General features: G+C 36.3%; 1 long non-coding RNA gene across 1 annotated transcript in view; it reads left to right on the top strand.

Annotated features, from left to right (window-relative positions):
- LOC106730779 overlaps positions 1 to 14,265 on the top strand; it is a 111,166-nt gene that overhangs the window by 41,035 nt on the left and 55,866 nt on the right. The gene's annotated exons all lie outside the window — the stretch shown is intronic.

Here is a 14,265-nt window from a genome sequence, read left to right as displayed (position 1 = left end):
TCCCTGGAATTTAGGTGCAGCTCAGGAAAAGGCAGGAGAAGGACATTTTGCATTCACTGAGATTAAGTTCCTGCTGTTGGGCAGAATGGGAGCTCAAAATGGGAATTAAGTGTAGTGATACAAAAACAAAGTTAAAGTTAATTTCTTGTACTTCTGAGTTAAGGTCTTAAATCTATTTAAAAAAATCTAAATAACCTTCCAATATCTTACTAGAATGTTTTGAAATATAATATCTTTCTTGGATCTGGAAAACTGTAGGCCACTTTCTAAACATCATGACCAGGAAAAAGGTGTCATTGTCCATGATGCTAAGTACATATTACATAAAGAGTAGATGTTTTAATCATACATATATAGAATTAAAACAGTTCCTTGATGTATTCTCAACAAAAATATGTACTTATATTCACTAAAAATGTGCTCCAGAATATTCATAGCAGCATTATTTGTAATAGCCAAAATCTAGAAACTTAACTAAATGCCCATCAACAGTAGAATGGAGAAATAAAATTATGGTAAGTTTAAACAGTGAAATAGTATGTAACAGTGAGAAGGAACAAGCTATATATGACAGCATGACTGCACTTCACAGATCTAAATTGGGTGGAAGAAGCCATTCCCAAAAGTACTAATGTATTATCCCATTTATATAAAGTATAAAAACAGGAAAAACGAATCTATCAGCAGTTAGGATAGTAGTTACCAATGGCTAGTGGTTAGAAGTGAGTCCAAGTGGTACTTCTGGGGGGTTAGTAACATTCTGTTTCTTGATCTGGTTGAGGATTGCATAGATATGTTTGTTTTGTGAAAATTCACTGAGCTGTATTTATGTGTGCCTTTTAAAAATACTGGGACTATGATGTACATGTTCTTCCTTATTGTTCAGTTTCCAGTTTATGATTTGTCAAAAGTAAATAGTCAGGTGAAAAATAAAAGTTAAGCCCTGAAAATGGGATGATCAGAATTTAAAACAATTTTTTTCTTTCTATTATATTAATAGATATTTTCTTCCACTTAAAAGATGATAAACTGCTCAAAACAGTAGAGCAATTTTGGAAAGAATTTGAAAGAAAACTACATTTTGGAATACCCAGTAGTTAAGATGATTTCCATGTATAGACTCTAAGGGGTCTAAACTTGCTTTATGAAGATGAGCTTTCTCAAACACCACCATCTAGATAATTCAGCATTCAGAACAGCAATGAAAACTTACCACTTTAAATCTGATTGGATTGTAGATAGAGATTGTCATGTTAGATTTAGTACAACTGTAGAATTAATACTCAAAACCCCCATGCTGCACAGTTTTCCCATATGCTACATAAAAATGCTATATAGTTTCTCACAAGCTGCTATATTAGAGTGCTGATTTTATGCCTTCAACTTGCTTAATGTTTTCATTTATATACAATAGAGTTTTACACCACATTGGTCAAACAACCTATTGCAAAATAATTTATAGTAAAGTTATAATAAATTTATACAAAGGATTGATTTAGCATTAATTTTCTAACTGTGGAAGTCAATGAACTATAAATCTGTAAATAAATTGGTGAAGCAAAAGACATAAATGACAAAAAATTGGTCACTGTGTTGTACATGTGCTTTTTAGATAGCTACATGGAGAAAATATATGGGAGGAAACTTCATAAAATTTAAAATTAGTAACATAAAAATAATATAATGCACAAAGAATTAGACTATCCCAGCAAAATTGTGAAGAAAACCACCCAAGAATCTGGTTCATAATCTTGACATACTGGCATCAGAATTCAGTTAATGATACCCTGCAAAGGAAAGCATCTTCACACTCTTGTGCTTCCAAATTTTTTTGGAGGCAGATCCATAGCACAATCTATTTAATTCTTAGAATATCATGTTTCTGTTTGTGTGCATATGTTTGAATATCTTTACTATTTAAAAGACCACACTGAAGACATCACCTTGGCAGTGTAACAGTCCAAGTCCCGAGTGGTTGTTTGAATCCCCTCTACTACATGCCTTAAACAGTCACCAGCCTGGCTTTGATCACCTGCAGTGGTAGAAGGTCACTACCTCCAATACATTTGATCCATTTCTTCCAGCCTTGACTGGTTACTTAGAGATTGTGGCAATGCCAGTTTAGTCTCCATTTTTTTGTCAGACGAAACCTTTTTTATAAAAAATCCTTTGAAACCCAGTCTCAGTGGTGTCAACTGGGAACAAGAGAGGCCAAGAAGGAGAGTCACTGTGTTAATGAAGATACCATCATCATTGCTTGGGAAAAAAATTTTAAGTCCTTCATTTTGAGACATTTAATTGATAGTTGCAGTCTTCATTAGGTGCTATTAGTGTGAAAAAAGGGTCAGAGTTTTTATTTGGAAAATTATGTCATAAGAGTGTACATTCCCATCAGGAGTCCTGAGAGCCACTCTGATTGGGCTAGGTTAGGTTTAGTTCATGTGCCCACCATTGACGCAGGGTCCAGGGGAATGGGATGCATTAGGCCCGGTCATGTGCTCTAACTCTGGTATATCCTATCAGATCAAGGTGACTGTGACAAGGTGAGCAGTGACTCACATAGGAAAATTAGGGCTGTGGCCGGGTATACAGTGAATGTTGTGCAGGTTGTGCACTGCACAACTCCAAGGGTTACCATTCAGACAATCTGCATTGTGACTGGCACTCCCTTGGAATGTGTGGTGCACAACCTTTGCAGCTATATGTAGTAAACCCAGCTGTGACTTGAAAAAGGAATTATTATTATGATTATTATTATGCTGTAGAGACAAATTACAAATGTCCACTGCTCTGATTAGCTATATTTGCTTATCTGTTTGTTCCCAAAAGGTTTATGAGTGTACTTATGATCCTCAATATTTGGTCTAATTATATATTCTGTCTCTGCACCAGTGGTTTTCAATTCTTTTTTTCCTGCTACAACATGCACAAAGAAGGATTTTCATATAAGTTCATATCTAGGTTACATAAATCCTGAAATGTGTGTTCTAAAACTCTACTCCTTTGTCATTCACTCAAGAAATCACACCTGTTATCTCTTGAGCACCATAGAAGAAGAGAGGCATGGGCCTGGTAGGGAGTGTGTTAATGGTGATAGGTAAGTTCCTCCCCTCCTCATAGCAAGCCAAGTAAACTGGGAGATACTTAGAAGATCGCTTGTAAACTGTGTTTTGAGGAGTGCCTGCAAGAAGGGGTGACTGGCATTTCAGTATCCAAATGTCCACACACCTGCTTAGGTAGCACACCTGAGCTATCACCTGTGCCTATCTGAGCAAGGGAAGAGTAAATAGGAGAGAAAGGGAGAGACAGAGACAGGGCCTGGTGGAGCAGCCTGCATTCCCCTGGATCAGGACAAGGATGTGAGCATTTTCCAAAGGGTCGGGAGCTGCCGAAGACAGCTACCTGTCCAAGAGAGCTCCCCGCTGGCTGAAGGCACTCCAGCAGCAAGAGGCTGAGGGAGACAGGGACAGAGGTGGCAGAAGTGAAGCTGGAACCAGACCTCTCAAGACTGGAAACAGTTGTACTGAGGCCCTGCCAGGCTTTCCAAAGAGCCCACACAGTAACCTCAGGAGGGAGTGGGCAGTTGGACACCTGCCACACAGAAGACACCTGTGGCAGTCATGGTGGTGAGCTGCCCGGATCTCTATTCAAGAAAGAACTTGCTTTTTGACTTTAGGGAGTGCAGTTAGCTGTCAGCCTCCAGCTGTGCCATCAGCGTCAGCTGCGCCAGTTGAGTTGGGGCCTGTGCTTTTCCTGGGTACACCCTAGTCGGTGACAAAACAGCAGGGATACTAAGGCCTGGCCATTTCTGCCCAATGCAGGACTCCTCTTAATGTGCAGTCTCTTCTCCAGAGTCCCTGGTGGTTAGCTGAGACTTTGTTAGACCTGCATCACAGTCTGAAATTCTTGTCAGATTCTCTTCCCCCACCCTATTCCCTACGTTTTGGCAGTATTACTCCTCAGTAAACCTCTCGTACTCCCAAGTCCACTGCAGCATCTCCTTGGAGAACTTGTACCGACACAGTATCCTTGACCAGTTAGCATTTACTGGAGAAATGATGATAACACTTTCATACCAAGTTAGAGAAAGAGATGTTTTCCTTTTTCAGAACCCTTCTTGCCACCACCAAACTGGTAAGGAGGGAGGGTTAACAAAACAGACTGTGCCTCCTCCTTACTCCACATTCTTCTAGCCTTTGGGTAAACCTGCTCTGGGAAGCGAGGCAGGTAGGGAAGAAAGGAAGTTAAAATTAGGATTACCAGATTCAACAAATAAAATATAGGGCATGAAATTAAATTTAAATTTCAGATAAATAATTTTTTAGTATAAATATGTTCTAAATATCACATATTTCTAAATGAAGTGTTTAAGTTTGAAGGTTTTACCAGGCCTAGACTTTTTTTAAGGGCTAGCCTTAACATTTAAAAGGGATCAGAATGTTATAGGATCTGCCTAGGACATTAAAGGGAAGGAGGAGATTAAGTATATCACAGTTGGGCCCCTGAGAGAAAAACAAAACAAAACAAAAAAACTTTTCACTTTTATATTCCCTGAGTTGAAACTTTTCAATAGACTGGTTACATACATAAGCATATAAAGTAAATCTTTCAAACACTTTCACAGTTTAATTGTGATTAGTAACAATCACTAGATGCCAGAAGGCAACAACAGTTTCTAGTGTCTTCTGGTGAAACCTACTCTCAAACACACGCCAGTGGAACATCACTTATGTAAGTCTAAGGGTGTCAAAAACTCTCCTATACTCACAAAAACTCTTTGAGCTGACCAAAAGAAGATAAAAGATAAGAGCCTTGTCTTTTTGCTCTGCACTTGCTTGAAACTGCTGAACCTTTAACCTCAGGTGGCAAGTTCATCCCAGCAGCTTCTAGCCATTGTTGCCTGCTGCAGGAAAAAAAGTAGCTACCACACCCTCTTCTTTTACCCCTCTGCCAAGATCAGCAGCTACACAGAGCCCAGAGTGAGAGGACAGAGCTTGAAATTGCTGATGAAATGTAATTGTTCAGAGGGGGCTGTTTTTGATAAACAAGAGACTATTTCCAGAGGGCAAGAGAACAAAGCACAGTCAATAAACATAGCTTGGACACACCATTATTGCGTTATGTATGAATTGGAGTTGGGGTGGACAATTCTAGGTTTATGGTCATTAATTAATGAATTAATTAAACAAATAGGTATATCTTGATTCTTGAATTTTAATCATACCTATAAAGAGTATTTCCCTAGCATTTTGAAAAACTTATTTTAAATCAAAAGCCAATAAAATACTTAATGGCAAAAGACTGAAAGTATTTCCATTAAAAATCAGGAGGCTGCTAACTCCATTGTTGTATGGTAATTCTGGAAGTCCTTACCACTGCAGTGACACATGAAACAGAAATAAGGCTTGTTAACAAATTATGACATGTCAATAAATGAAATACTGTATAGACACTGAAATGATATTTCCAAAAATTATGAAAGAGATAAAAAATATTATGAGTGAAAATATAGGATGTGAAACACTGTGTCTGTGGATCAAAGTTAATGTCATCAATAATTGACAAATTGGCAACATGTGCCTTCTGAGAACATAACATCAATTATATGTTTTTGCTAAAACAGTATAACTTGAACCTAATCATGAGGAAACATCAGACAGCTCCAAACCAAGGGACATTATAGAAAACTAACTGGTCTTTATTCTTCAAAAATGTCAATGTTGTGAAACATTAAGAAAGTCAGAAAATTAAAAAGACATAATCAAATGCAAAGCCTGACCCAGGATTTTCTTATGTTATAAAGGACATTGTTGGGAGAATTGGCAAAACATGAGCAAGATCAGATACAGTATTGCATCAATGTTAATTTCCTGGTTTGATCATTGTGCTGTAGTTATTGCAAGAGAATTTCTTGTTTTTAGGAAATACACAATGAACTATTGAGGTGTAAAGGGGAACCATATCTCTAAGATACTCTGAAAAGTTTCAAAGACAGAAACAGAGTAAATGAAAGAGAGAAAGGGAGAGGGAAGGATCTTCACATAGAGCAAATCTGGGTAGAAGGGAGTTCTCTGGACTCTTTTGCAACTTTCCTTAAGTCTGAAATCAAAATAAGAGAAAAAATTGTTCAGTGTGTATTTATTTAAAAGTACGTATTATAAATATAAAAATATATTATAGACATGCATATTATTAATATAAAATACATATTATATAAAAATATGTATTATGACTGGGAAGAAATATACCACAATGCTATTTCTTAGTTGAATGATTTTTTGATATAACCTTTCTATGAACTGTGTATATATCTTTTTTATGATTCTTAAACAGACCCATTTATGTTGGCATTTTAATGCCTTTAAACAAATTCCCATAAAATAATTTTTTTCTTACCTCTGTTTACTTTTTGCTTATTTTCAATGTTTATGGCAACGTAATGATTAAATTAAGGTTTGTTTTTTGTCTGAAACTGAATTGAAAATGATTACCCACTTGCCTCAATCAGTCATATAAGTGCAATGAATAATGGAGAATTTTGATTTTTACCTCATGCACCCCATAGCCTTATTAGAAAGGGTAGGTTTGTAGATTTGTAATTGGGCGTACAAGACCAACCTAAATAATTTATATGTGATATTCCATTAATGCAATGTTGTATACCTTTAAGTGAAGGAAGTACTAGATAAGAACTATCAAATTTATGATTCTTTTATTATCAGGCATTGTATAGAGAAATATTCTGTAAAGGCTGCATAGTACCTGGGTTCCACATAATCCAGGTTATAGATTTCACATCTGTAAATCAACAGTCTGATCTTTACATGGACTCATTCCACTATATGCCTTATAATAAGTTTAAATTTAAAACTATGCAGGTTTTATGTTTTTTCAACAGAACAATAAAATCCCAGCATAAAAGTCATCAACTGAGCTTCATTCCTCTAGGCAGATTCATAATTAAGTCATCTTAGACAGGTAATTGTCCATCCCAGTGAGAGTCTGTATCATGCTCAGTAATTCATTCCTATAATGATCTTTCATTAGAAGCTTCTTTATTATGTCTAATTCAAGTATTTGCTTTTCAGTTTAATCCCACATCATCTGACTTTATAATTCATTTAGGAACTCATCCCAGTGTAGAAGCTTATGCAATAAATATCCTTATTCTATCATCCTGATGAGAAAATATTGTTTCATTTCATATTCATCATTAATGTTATTTGCATATATTAACTTTATTTTCTTTCTTCTCTCTTATCAGAGTGTAATGATTTGCTGTTACATTGCCCATTTCATTGAAATCTGTATATGGCTCTTTGAAAAAAAATATGGTGCATTTTTTGCTTTGAAAAGCAAAAAGTAACCTTCATGTATTTATCTGTAATTTTTGACTATATTATGTTGTAGTTATTTGATCTCATACAGATGACTTACCTTAAGATACGTTACTGAAGAATCCTGAAATGTATGTAGATCTGAGAATATGATCATCCACTATCATGTCCATTGTTTCTAGTAACCTGTCATTTTACTAGTTTTTAATTGTCAGTATCTAGCATAGTACTTAGCACTAGGGGTAGAAATAAGCATGAATAATAATCTTGTCATCATGATGCATCTCCCATTCATAAAATATTCCTTAAAAAGAGGACAATGCTTATTTCTTATATGTCTGGACAGCATGGTGCCCACATTCTCCTTCCTTGTCACACTGAACATACTTGTAATTCCAGATTACCTGAATATTACATGTGAGCAAGAATGGATTCTCATCAAAGTAGGCATATCATAGAGATGAGGACATATCCAAGGTGCCAGGCACATAGGTTATGTACAATGGAGAATGTCTAGAGATGAGACTAAAAGTGCCACTTAGTGAAGGGCCTTGTGTGCCACACAATGGAGTTTGGCTTTTGTTTTTAAGAAGGATTAGTTGAAGTATTATGCAGGGAAATTGAAGATGTATTAATGCAGATTTAGATTTTAGAAAGAGCACTCCACAAGACAGCAGTGGAATTCGAGGGTACGGATAGAAAAATGGCAAAGGCGTGATCAAGACAATGATGCGGGAATGAAAGGAAGGGTTGGAATTGAGAATTATGAAAGAAGTAGAATAAAGAGGATTGAGTGGTTGATTAAATATGGAAGGAGATGAAAGATAAGGAATATGCCCAGGTTTCTGATTTACACTTTGGGGTGAATGGTGATGCTCTATAATACTGCCTCCTTAAGTCATTCCATTCAGGGTTTCCTCACTGAATCAAACAGGATTCTTGGTCGGAAGTAATAGAGACAGACACTGGCCTATCTTAAGTAAAAAAGTAATTGTGGAAAGTGTGTGTGAGAGAGTGTTAATCATTACATAATTTCTGTCCTGTCCTTTTTTACTCACTTGCTTATCAGAATAAAGACCACATTTCCCAGCCTCCCTTGCAGTTAGATCTGGCCATGTGACTAACTTCTGGCCAGTGGCATATAAGCAGAAGTAGCATGTGAAATCTCCTGGACTTATTCTTAATGGGTGGAGGCATAAATCTCTTTCCTTTTACCCAGTCATGTATGTGATGGCTGGAGCTCCATTTTGGACCATGAGGAAGAAGTCCATACCTTAAGGATGGTAGAACAGGCAGCTAGAAGCATTCTGGGTTCCAAGTGATTGCAGAGCTACAATAAGCATCCTAAAATGCCTATATCCAAACTTTTATGTGAAAGAGAAATTTGAACCTTGTTTAATTGCCCATTATTTTGGGTTTCTATTACATGCTGCTGAATCCATATCTCAGTAACATAGGTGAGCACTGGGGACTCACTAAACGGACAGAAGGTGGGATACAAGGGAGGCACGGAGTACATAAACTCAGCACTGTGCTACTGCTGCTGGGAGCAACCTGACTCCCAGATTCCTCCAGACTTTGGTTCATGATTCAAGGTGCAAAATCCTGGCAGGGAGCATTGTATTGCCTGTGTTAGGCCATGTGTCTGCTCCCTAGGGGCACTAAAGGGCAGCTGGAGGAAGGATCTGGCTCTTTATTTCCATAGAGAGCCTCAGCAGTGGGAGGTGTGTGTCAGGGGTGGTCGGCACATGAACAAAACACACAACATAGGATTCCCTCCAAGGGAAGACTGAGCTGCTGATAGGAAGAGGGACGGGAAGTATGCTGGACAGCCAAAACCCCCAGCAAATATCCACTACACTCTTCTTATCGCTGCTGAATCAAGGCATATTAAGAAAGGCTATTATGATTTTTTTTTTAACTTTCCTATTTCAGTGGATCCATTTTGCCACAAAACATTGCAGTTTCTTTCACAATACCCTTACTTTAAGTGGCACACACTTACCATTTTTTCTGAATTCTGTTGCAAGCAGATTCACAGGTTTCTTATAGTACTCATATGCTCAACCCTTTTTTTGGCAATAGCAGCATGAAAAATAATGGCAACATTGTATAATAGCTACAATCAAATTTCTATTTTTAGATATTCAAACTACTTAAGAACAGTTAGGAGATGGTATGTGTAAAACAAATTCTTAGCAACTCAGAAGTTACTAGTGTTCTTTCAAAAGTCAGCATCAGTCTTGGCAATCTTGAATTTTTTTCAGCTTTGTTGAGATGTAATTGACATAGAACATTGTGTAATTGTAATGTGTGCACCCTGTTGATATAATATATTTATATGTTGTAAAATGATTACTACAGTAGGGTAGTTAACACTTCTACCTCCCATGATTACAATTTCTTTTTTGTGATGAGCAAATTTAAGATCTACTCTCTTAGCAAATTTCAAGTATATTATACAGTACTGTTACCTATAATCACCATGCTGTCCATTAGATCCTCATATCCACTTATACATCTTACAAGTGGAAGTTTGTACCCTTTACCAACATCTCCCCATTTCTTCTACCCCTAGCCTCTGGCAACTGCTATTCTACTCTCTGCTTCTATGAGTTCAGCTTTTTAAGATTCCATTTATAACTGAGATCATACAGTATTTGCCTTTCTCTGTCTGACTTATTTCACTTAGCATAATGCCTTCAAGTTCCATCTGTGTTAATGCAAATGGTAGGCTTTCCTTCTGTCTCATAGCTGAATAATATTCTATTGTATATATATATACACGCACTAAATCATATTTAGCCATTCATCCATTGATGGACACTTTGCTTGTTTCCATCTTGACTATTGTGAATAATGCTGCAATAAACACAGGAGTGCAGATTTCTCTTCTATATCCTGATTTCATTTCCTTTGGGTATATACCCAGAAGTAGAATTGCTGGGTCATAAGGTAGTTCTACTTTTTTTCCCCACATGGTTTTTGGTTTTGTTTTTTGTGGATTTTTTTTTTTTTTGGTAGTTTTACTTTTATTTTTTGAGGAACCTTCATGCTGTTTTCCATAGTGATTCCAATTTACATTGCTGTCAATAGTGCACAAGTGTTCCTTTTTTCTCTCTGTTTTTGACATACCTTTTTTTTTTTTTGTCTTTTTGATGATAAGCATTCTAACAGGCATGAGGTGGTAATCTCATTGTGTTTTTTGATTTGCATTTCTTCAGTGGTTAGTGATGTTTTGCATCTTTTCATGTACTATTAGCCATTTGTAAGATTTCTTTTGAAAAATGTCTATTTAGGATCCCTGCCCTTTTTTATTGAAGTATAGTTGATTTACAATGTTGTTAGTTTCTGGTGTACAGTGTAGTGGTTCAGTTATACATATATATGTATTCTTTTTCATTATAGGTTATTACAAGATATTGGATATGGTTCCCTGTGTTATACAGTAAGACCTTGTTATTTATCTTCTATTTTATACATAGCCAGTATATACAAATTCCAAGCTCCTAATTTATCCCTCCCCCTCCCTTTCCCCTTTGGAAACCATAAGTTGTTTTCTGTATCTGTGACTCTGTTTCTGTTTTGTAAATAAGTTCATTTGTGTCTTTTTTTTTAGATTCCACATGTAAGTGATAACATATGATGTTTATCTTTCTCTGTCTTACTTCACTTAGTGTGATAATCTCTAGGTCCATCCATGTTGCTGCAAATGGCATTATTTTATTCTTTTTTATGGCTGAGTGGTATTCATTGTATGTATATACACCACAACGTCTTTATCCAGTCATCTGTTGATGGACATTTAGGTTGCTTCCATGTCTTGGGTATTGTTAATAATACTGCTATGAACATTGGGGTGCATGTATCTTTTCAAATTAGAGTTTTCTCTGGATATATGCCCAGGAGTGGTATTATTGGGTCATATGGTTACTGTATTTTTAGCTTTTTAAGGACTCTCCATGTTGTTTTCCATAGTGACTTCACCGAATTATATTTCCACCAATAGTGTAGGAAGGTTCCTTTCTCTCCACACCCTCTCCAGCACTTACCATTTGTGGACTTTTTAATGTTAGCTATTCTGACTGGTGCGAGGTGATACCTCATTGTGGTTTTGATTTGTATTTCTCTGATAATTAGTGAAATTGAACATTTTTTCATGTGTAGACATTACTTCTTTAAATAAGCTTTCTACTTCTTTCTCCTTCTCTTCTCTTTCTGGAACCCCAGTAATTTTTCAAATTGTTTTTGATGGTATTCTATGGATCATGTAGAATTTCTTCACTCTTTTTCATTCTTTTGTCATTGGTCTCCTCTGACTGGATAATTTTTAAAATTCTGTCTTCTAATTTACAGATTCTTTTTTCTATTTGATCTCTCCTGATGTTGGTGCTCTGTATTACATTTTTTCATTTCATTCATTGTACTCTTTAGCTCTAGAATTTCTGTTTGGTTCTTTTTGAAATTTCAATCTCTTTGTTAAAGCTCCTATTTTGTTCATGTTGAATTATTTGCATTTTCTTGTAGCTCACTGAGCTTTCTTAAAACAGCTATTTTGAATTCTTTATTGGGTAAATCTCAAGATCTCCATGTATTTGGGATCACTTACTGGAAGATTATTGTGATCCTTTGGTTGTATCATGTTTCCTTGATTTTTCATATTCCTTAAAGTCTTATGTTGCTATCTTCATATATGAACTAGCAGTTACCTCCTCCAGTCTCTACTAACTACCTTCTTTATTGTGTCTAAACTTGGAATTTTTTGCTCCAGTTTTATGCTGGAACTTATCTGCTGGAAACCTGGAGTTCCATAAAGACTCTCTTATTTATGACTAATTGTCTACAACAGTGTTTTCCAGGGGTTCCCAGCCAAGAGGGGCTGGAGTCAGTTCGTAGGCCACTGCAGGGTCCACATCTGGGACTGTGGTCTGTATGTCTATTATGTGAAGCACTGGTGGGTGAGACTCTTCCAGATCCTTTGGCATATGGTGCTGAATCCCATAGCTTCCACAAAGGCATTTTTGTCTGAAGATGGATGCCAAATTGTGGTTGAGGAGGAGGGACATCTTATTCAGTCATGTTTCTGATGTCACTCCTCTGACAGTCTTGTGTTTTAACTTGATAGTTTTATTGCATTTCAGAAAAAAAAAATCACAAAGAATTCAACCTCCTAATTTATTTTTAAAAATCTTAATCATGTCCTCCTTAACAGGAAGACTATCAGGTGGGCCCAAAATACAGTTGTTGGAAATGAGTATTATTTGAAATTAGCTCAGTCTCATTACTGTTCTATTGCAGTTACCTGGCAGTTTATGGAAAATGATTCTTTCCTTTTTTTTTTTTTTTTTTTTTGCTTTTTTTGGTAGGGGGAGGTAATTCGGTTTATTTATTTATTTATTCTTAGAGGCGATACTGGAGATTGAACCCAGGACCTCATGCACACTAAGCATGTGCTCTTCCACTGAGTTATACCCTCCCCCCGCCAAAATGATTCTTAATACCTTTTTTTTAATGAGTAAAAGTAAAGATTTATTCCAATGAATTTTACAAAAACAACTCCTTAAGAAAAGAGCAAATTACTATTCCTAGTACAAGAAGAACATGTTTAAAAAAACAAACTTTGACATTCATGTGATACCTGTTTTCTTAAAGCCTTCCAAATTAGTAATATTGGCTGACATGCCAACAATTTATAAATAAGCCTTATGTTGCACAAAATTAAGAAATTATTCACAGTCACACCAAATAAAACATCTACTTTTATAACTCTAGCACTTTCATAAAAGTCCTTCACAAAGACGGGAAAAACTTCCTCCCTTCCTCCCTACTTCTCTTCCTTCTTCCCTCCCTCCTTTTCTTCTTTCCTTCCTTTCCCCCTTCCTTCCTTCCTCCTTCCCTCTTAATCAAATTTGGCTTGAATAGTGAAACATTATGGTTTACACCATTTCTAATGAAAACTCATGTGCCCTGTTGGAGCGTGATTTTTTTAAAATAATTGTTTACCATGATAGTGAAAAATGTAAAGTGTGTGGAAATTAGCCCTACAATCACTTCCTGAAGATCTGATATATGTTTGCATTTTATGTTCATTATGTAATCATAGCTGCTTTAATCAGTGGCTCCAACTTGACACTATATCCTGTTAGACAAGCTTTTCTCATTGGAGAGCACGACATTACAAAGCTGACAACAAACTGGTATTTTTTTAATGGGTTTCACAAAGATATAGTCAGATTATTCACCATAAGCAAAATTTACGTCACTTGTGACAGAGTGCCAAATGTGTCTCTCCATAAAAATGGGTTTAGAATTTTAATAGGTAGTACATGCACATTATATAAAATTAAAAACATATAAAAAGGTATACCATGAAAAGTCTCCTGCATCCCTGTTACCCTGCCATCTAACTCCCCTTCCGGAAAACAGTTTCATGTGTGTCTTTGCAGATATAATTCACACATATGGTAACGTATTAAAAATATTCTCTTGATTTATGTAAGTAAACCATACTAAACACAGAGACCTTCCCCTCCCTTTTTTTTTTTTTTAACTTAACAATATGCCTAGGAAATGTTTCACATTCATTGTGGTGAATTAAAGATGGCTACAAAAACATTTATTATTTTCCCATAGAGTTGATTTCTTCATCCCTTGAATTTGTGTGGCTCTGAGAATGCTTACCTAGTAGAATGTGGCAGAATTAATAGTGTACCAATTCCAGGCTGAGACTTTAAAAGCAGCCTCTGTTTCTACGTTCTTGGAATACTTGCTCTTGGAATGTGTGTTCTGGGGCAATGCAACCATGGTGTCAGAGTCCAAGTACCATGAAATCATGATATTGTAAGGCCAAGTTAGTGCTATGGAGAGGCTGCATGGAGAGAAAGAGAGAAAAGGAGCAGACAAGAGAGAGCGATTGAGAGAAAGAGAG

The sequence above is a fragment of the Camelus ferus genome, chromosome 16 (assembly GCF_009834535.1).
Source record: "Camelus ferus isolate YT-003-E chromosome 16, BCGSAC_Cfer_1.0, whole genome shotgun sequence".
Taxonomy (NCBI): Eukaryota; Metazoa; Chordata; class Mammalia; order Artiodactyla; family Camelidae; genus Camelus; species Camelus ferus.
The sequence above is the reverse complement of the archived record's forward strand: the minus strand, read 5'-3'. Positions and strand labels throughout refer to the sequence as shown.